Genomic DNA, 7,590 nt, shown 5'->3' on the forward strand with positions numbered 1-7,590 from the left:
TGGGGTGGTAAATTTGCAAAAGCAGGTCCCAGGTTTGTAAAATGTCACCCCAGATTTAAGAAAAGGCACCTCAAGTTCCAAAACTGGGGTCCTAGGTTTACAGAAAGGGATCTCAGGCATAAGAATATTCCCCCCAGGTTTAAGAAGAGGAGCCCTGATTTCTGAAAAAGACATCCCCAAATTTAAGAACCATCCCCAGATACCCAAAAATGGGTCCAAGGTTTGCAAAAGGGGTCCCAGGTTTAGGAAAAGCCCCCAAGTTTCCGAATAGAAGCCCTGATTGACAAAAAACCTCCTCAGGTTTAAGAAAAGGTGCTCCAAGTTCACAAAATGGGGTATTATTGTTGAAAAAAGTGGTTCTGATTTGGGCGATGAGGTTCCAGGATTGCAAAAAGACACCCCAGGTTCCCTAAAAGGGGTCCAGGTCCCCAAAGAGGGGTCCCAGGTTTAGGGAAAGTAACCCTAAATTTAACAAAATTAGTCCCGATTCACAATCCTCCTCCCCAAATGTGAGAAAAGGCCCATGTTCCAAAAACGGGATTCCAGGGTTGAAAGAAGACACCTCAGGTTCCCTAAAAGGGATACCAGATTCCCTAAAAATGGTCCCGGATTTTTAAAAAAAGGAGCCCTAATTCACTGAAAGGGCCCCAAAACTTAAGAAAATTTCCAAAGGTTCCATACAAAGGACCCCAGATTCCCTAAAAGGCATCCCAGGTTTCCAAAAAGGGGTCCCAGGTTCCCAGGTTTGCAGAAAGCCCCCCCAAATTCAAGGAAAGACACCCCACATTCCCAAGATGGGATTCAATGTTTGCACCAGTGGGGTCCTGGTCTCCAAAAGTGTTCCCAGATTTCCACAAAAGCCCCCCAGATTGAAGAAAATGCCCTCCAAATTTCCATGTCGGGCTCCAAGGGTCCCAGATCCTGGATGAAATTCCCACGCTCTTGCACGTGGGAATTGCCCTTGAACCCCCAAGGGGACATTACCCTTCCCAAAGCTGAATTTTGGGAAATGATGGAGCTGGCAGCAACCCCCTGGGGCTCAGCTACATTATCCACGGATAATCCTCTAATTTCTTGAGCCCCACGCTCCAATCACAGTGAAAACCTGTGGAAAAAGCAGCAAAAATCCCTATTTGGAGCAGAAAAGGCTTTTTCAGGTCTAGTTATGTCCCAAAATCTGTGAGATTCCCCAAACTGGAATTTAGGGGTTCCCTCCCCAGAGTTAAACATGTGAAATTGCAGTGGGGGGGATTGTATGGCAGAGTTCCCCAATTAACCCATTTTTGGGCATGGGGTCCTGCTGGAAAATATTTTTGAAGCATTGGGATTTCCCTGAAATTTTTGCAGCTCAGAATCCCCCATTGGGTGTCACCTGTAGGACTGGAGTCCACATTTTGCACTATAGAGTGGGGGATCCCTGCCGAAAAGGTCGGTTTTGGGGTCCCCCAAAAGACCATTTTTTGCACTCCTGAGGTTCCCCAAAAGACCCTATTTTTTTTCTAGCACGAGGTCCCCAACAAGATTTAATTTTACAACATTAGTATTTCTCCTAAAAACCGTTTTTGCAGCAGAGGGTCCCCCAAGAATGCCAGTTTTCACTCCTGGGTTCTCCAAAACACCCTTTTTTGCAGCATTGGAGTCCCCCCAAAAGGGTTAATTTTGCAGCATTTGACCCATTTCTGCATCTGTCCAGGGACCCAATTTTGCACTCTTGGGGTGTCCCACAAAACCCAATGTTTTTGGCATCATGTGGTTCCCCAGAACACCCAGTTTGCAGCTCTGAGATCCCCAATAAACCTATTTTGGATACTTGGGATCCCCCAAAAGACTCATTTTAGCAATGTGGGGTGTCCCAACCAGCCAATTTCTCCCCCCAGAGACCCCATCTTCCATCTCAGGGTCCCTCCCGAGATTTGTATATTCAGCACCAATGGAGTCTTCAAAAAATTCACTGTCCCAGCCTGACGTTCCATAATAAACCAATTTGTACAGCACTGTACCCCACAATAAATCTATTTTTTCCAGTGTGGGGTCCCCTAGGGACCTCTTCCCCTGGGGAGGTCCCCACAGAATTCCATCTCTGCAGCCTCCAGAATTTTTTATCTGGCCCAAAGATAAACCCAGCCTAAAATAACCATCCCCTTCTTGTGCCCCCAAGCCCCTTTGTGTTCCACTCCCAATTACCCAGGGACCACTCTCTGTAGTAATAATAGTAATAATAATAATAATAACAACAACAGTAACAGCAGCAAAAACACTAACAACAACAACAACAACAGCAACAATTAATGATAATTTTAATTATTTGGGAACTTTTTGATTTACTGATTTAAATGGGATTTCAACTGGATTCCCCCCCCCCCCCTCCAGTTTTATTAAACTCAAAAGATAACATTCCCAGGATTGGAAGTAGCAGATGGAAAATGCCCCTTTAAAGCTGGATGTCCTGAAAAATGTTTGGGCAAAGTCAAAATTTAGTGTTTTAGTGGCAGAACAAAGGAGAAAGGATAATAAATAATCTGAAAATGAAGGACTAGAGAAAGAAAATGATATGGAAACAAATAGTGTAAAAGATAATGAAGGGAAATTAAAATAATGGGAAAAAACAAGGAAAAAGGAATAAATGCAGGAGAATAAAAATGGGAATAAGGAGATAAAGAATAGAAAAGTAAAATAATGGGAAAATAAATTCAGGAAAAAAAGGATAAAATCATGTGAATGCAAAAAGAAACTAAAGGAAAAAGGAAAAAATAATGTAAAACATTAAAAAAGAAGTAATAAGATAATACGAACCCAAAATAATGCATAGTAAAGTGATAATAAATTAATTTCAAATAAAAATGGACAAATAAAGTAGTAAATTGGATAAAAAGGGAAGAGAATGGAAATTTAAAAGAATATAAAAATGAGAACATGTAGGAATAAAATAATGTAAAATTAAAGAATAGAAATACAAAGAATATACCGTATGAATTAAACCCAAAATAATATGAACATGCATTGTACAAAAAAATTAATAAAAAGGTAATAGAAAAAATATTAATCAATAAAAATCTAGAAAAGAAGATATAATGAATGACAAATAAACGAATATTAACAAACTAATTATATTGAAATAATATTAAAAATTATCAAAAGTAAAAGACTAAAATTAAGACAATATAAAGCTAAAAAAACCCAAAAACGATAAACACAAAGAATATTTAAATAAAAATATAGAAAATAAGAGACATGAAAAACTGAAATAAAACAATTTCAACTCCGAGCACATTAAACCCCAAGGATGTAAAACGGAATCCAACACAAGAATTCCATGAATTAGATTTATTATTTCCCTGTCCTCCCTCCGCGCTTCCCTTTGCTGGGAAGGGAATTCCCGGGAGGGAAGGACTCGGCGCTGGAGCGGATCAGGAGCGCTCACACCTGTTCCTGCTCTCCTTCCGCCTCTTCTTCCTCCTCCTGCTCTTCTTCCGCCTCTTCCTCCTCCTCCTCCTCCACTTCCTCCTCCTCCTCCTCCTAGTCCTCGTCCTCGTCGTCGTCGTCGTCGTCCTCCTCCTCCTCCTCCCCGCAGGGGTTCCCGGCCCTTTGTTCCCCCCACAAAGCCACATCCCGCCGTCAATAGCACCGGGAGGGGTTTTTTTTGCGTTTCCTAAATTAAATAAACACTTTTTTTCCCTCCACCTTTCTGGAATTTTCCTGCCCCGAGAATGGCCCCAGCCGGGCTTGATTTGATTACTTTTTATTTTATTATTTTTTAGTTTGTTCTCTGGCTGTTCCGGGAAAAGGAAAACAACACATGCCGGCACCAAGCCCCCAAGATCTCCCTGCGCTAGGAATCAGAGCCCAAAAATACCTGGAAAAAAAATTTCCATCGTGGATGAAATTTGTTAGAAAAGGCTTTTCTTTAAGAAAAGGTGGATTTGAGGATTTGAGAGGATGCTGCAGTTCCTGTACCCCTGCCCACATCACCTGTGGTACTCACAGCTGGTGGGATGCTGGAGGCACATCCCAAAAACCTTCATCCGTGGATTGACTTCTCTTAGACGATGAAAAATGTTCCCCCAGAATTCACAATTCCCCTTCTTGGTGGAACTTAAGAGGGAAATTTGGGTAAAAGTTTGAAAATCTGTCCCCAAAAGTCACAATTTCCCTTCTCTGTGGTATCTAAGGGGAAATTTTGGAAAAATTATGGTAAACTCACTCCAAAAGGTCACAATTTCTCTCCTCAGTGGGAACTAAGGGGGAAATTTTGGAAACAAACTTGGACAATCTTCATCTAAAAACTCAGTTTCCCCCTCCTATTAAGCTGTGGAAAATTTTCCCAAACAATCACAATTCCAGTGAGTCTTCCAGCGGGATTTAAGGGCTCATGGCTGGTTCTATGAGTTTCACAAGTTTGCATGGTCTCAGCCTCTCTCCAGGCTTATCAATCCATGGACCAAGCTTTCCTAAGGCATGGAAATTCCACCCCAAAAAGTCACATTTACCCCCATTGTTGGAATTTAAAGGGTGAAAATCTGGAAAAATTATGGAAAATATGCACAGAAAAATCAGAATGTCTTCCTATCACAGGGATTTAAGGGGCAAATTTCGAAAAAGTGATGGAAAATCCACCCCAAAAATCACCTCCTCCAGTGGGAGCTGAGGGTTCAAGGCTGGTGCTATCGGAGTCATGGGCTCAGCCTTCTCCCAGCTGGGAGTTTTTGCTCCACTTTTCCTTGGGAAAAGAGACTAAAGGATGAAGAGGTTTTTTCATGGGATTTGAAAAATCAAAATATGGAGTTTGGGGAGTATTTATTGAATGTATGTTTTTAATTCTGTTTATTTTAGTAAACTTTGGACAAAATTATATTGATATTGAAATACAGATAACTATTTTATTTTATTTCATTTTATTTTATTCTAGTCTATTATTCTATATTATATCTCATTGTATATTCATTATGTCTTGTATCTTATATCTTATAGCTGTATGCTGTTTATTATCCTATATTCTACTATTTTATCACACTATACCATATTGCCATATATTCATTGCACAACATATCCCAGCGAATTAATATTATATTCATATTATGATTAGGTTAACATTATATTTATATGACATATTAATGTTATTTTAATCTCACATATTAAATATAGATATGCATTTGCAGCTTTCTAGTGAAAAAGGCCCCCAACTCCTCAAATACAATCTTTTAATACAGTTTTCTGTCTTCCTAACACGAAAAAGACCCCAAACACTCCATATATTTAAATTTATGTATAATTATTTGGCCTTCTGCTGCAAACCCAACCACAAACCCCCTCTATATTTGTATTTAATTTTACAGTTTGCTAGTGGGAAAATGACCCTCATATCTGGCTTATATATATTTTTTAAAATATACTTTCATGTCTTTCAAATGCAAAAATACCCTCAAAATACATTTTATCTAATTTTACAATTTCCTAGTGGAAAAACTACCTCAACCCACCTTAGATGTATTTTTAAATATGTATTTATTTTTTTTCCAGCTTTTTAGTGCAAAAAAGACCCCCAAACCTCTATACATATATCTTATTGTGGCTTTCTTGTGAAAAATCCCAATAGATACATCTAATTTTGAGCTTCTTACTGCCAAAGCTACCCAAATCCTCCTATATATTAATATCTAATAAATGTTTTACTTATAGTTAAAATATTCATGTGTCTGAGCATCTCAGCCCCTCCTTCCACCTGGGTACCAGCCCCTGGCTCATCCCAAACCAGCGTCCTCAGAATTCTTCTCCCTCCATTCATTGGAGGGAAAACACCCATCCACGTCCTTATATCCACAATCCACAAATAAAACCCTTCCACCGCTCCCTGGTGTCCCAGATCCTGATGTCAATCAATTTTTGATGGATGCAAAATGACAAATTCCCTCAAGTTTTTGGAAATTTTGAGTATTTGGGCAAGATCCTGCATGCAGAAATGTATTTATTATAACTTTATATTTTTGTTCTTTCTTCCAAATTTATTTTCTCACCTTCTGGGGAAACGAATTTTCAGTACTTGGAGAGAAAATAAATGAGGGTTTGTGCTACAAACCCCACAAATGTGATGGTTTTATTCACTGGGCCACGAATTTTTCAGGTGGACAATGAAGGAATTCACAGATTTGGAGCCTCGATGGAAAATTACTGCCAGGCAAACAAAGAAATCTGGGATTTGGGAATAAACAGGCGGGCCAGGAAGCTGGGAGGAAACCTTGGGCAGGGGAAGGGAAGAGAGAGAAAAGCTCCCACCGCGGGGGGCAGCGAAAATAACCCTGGGGGGGGGGCAGCGCGTGGGAAAGGGGCTTCAGACCTTGTTGAAGGGACCCCAAATCTGGATTCCACAGCGTGGGGGCAAAACACAGCTCCAGGTCCGGGGGGTCAGGCATGCACCCCTGATCCTGTGTTTGGGGGAGGGTTGGGAATTCTGGGGGCAAAGGGAATAAATCTTTCCCTGGGTTTATTTGGCCTCCTGGCTCTTTGTGAACGGCAGGTGTGAAAGGCAGGGAGCATGCAAGGGGATGAGAGTGGGCAAGGGAATGGGGGGTGCAGAGGGGAATGAGGAGCATGCAAGAGAATGAAGGGTGTGGAAAAGAATGAGGAATATGGAAGGGAGGTAGTGTGTAAGGGAATGGGGAGTGTGTAAGGGGAGAACACGTATGAAGGAAACAAATGAGCAAAGGAAGTGAGTGCACAAGGGGCACGTGTGGAAGGAAGTGAATGTGCAAGGAGAACAATCCTAGAAGGACACTAAGCTGCAGAAGGCCTGAGTGTGCAAGGGGAGTGCACAAGCAAATGGAGTGAGAGTGGAAGGGGAACAAGTGTGCAAGGGGAGTGAGCACAGAGGGACAGCGAGTGGGAAAAGGGAATGAGTGTGCAAGGGCATGTTGGAAGAAACACATGGAAACAAGCATGCAAAGGGACAAGTGTGCAAAGAGAACCAGTGCTCCAAGGGAGCAAACTTTCCAAAAGGAACCACCATGGAAGGGGAGCATGTATGTGCAGTGTGCATGGGAAACAGGTGTGCAAAGGGAGGGAGTGTGGAGAAGGAGGGAGGGGAACAAGGGAACAAGTGTGCAAGGGGAAGAGGTGTGGAATGGGAACGAGCATGTAAAGGGAGCAAGTGCAGAGTGAGGTGAGCAGGAAGCAAGTGTGTGCAGAGTGAGTATATAAAGTGATGAGTGTGAACAGGGAGTGAGTGTGAGCAGGGAATGTGCAAAGGGAGTGTGAAAGGGTCTCCATGCTAGGGGCTGTGGAGCACCCAGGCTGTGCAATGCCAGCCCCCATGATCGACTCCCACTTGAGCCCCCGGCATTCCCATTTTCCTTTGGTTGTCCCAATCTTGTAGAATGGAAACTTCAAAATATGCCCATCAAAAAAAGGGCCTTGAGCTGGATGACCTCCCAGCACCCACACCTGGCATTGGGACACATGGCTTGGGGGCTGGCAATTTTTGAGAGGTTTTTGGGAGCAAATTCCCTAAATCTGGCCCCTGAGTGAGCAGGTGGGATGCAGGGACGTTGGGGGATACAGGAGCTGGGAGACACCTCAGCCAAGTGGCTGTTGCCATGG

The sequence above is a fragment of the Chamaea fasciata genome, unplaced genomic scaffold (assembly GCF_029207755.1).
Source record: "Chamaea fasciata isolate MVZ Bird 193981 ecotype frontalis unplaced genomic scaffold, bChaFas1.0.hap1 SCAF_23, whole genome shotgun sequence".
NCBI lineage: Eukaryota > Metazoa > Chordata > Aves > Passeriformes > Sylviidae > Chamaea > Chamaea fasciata.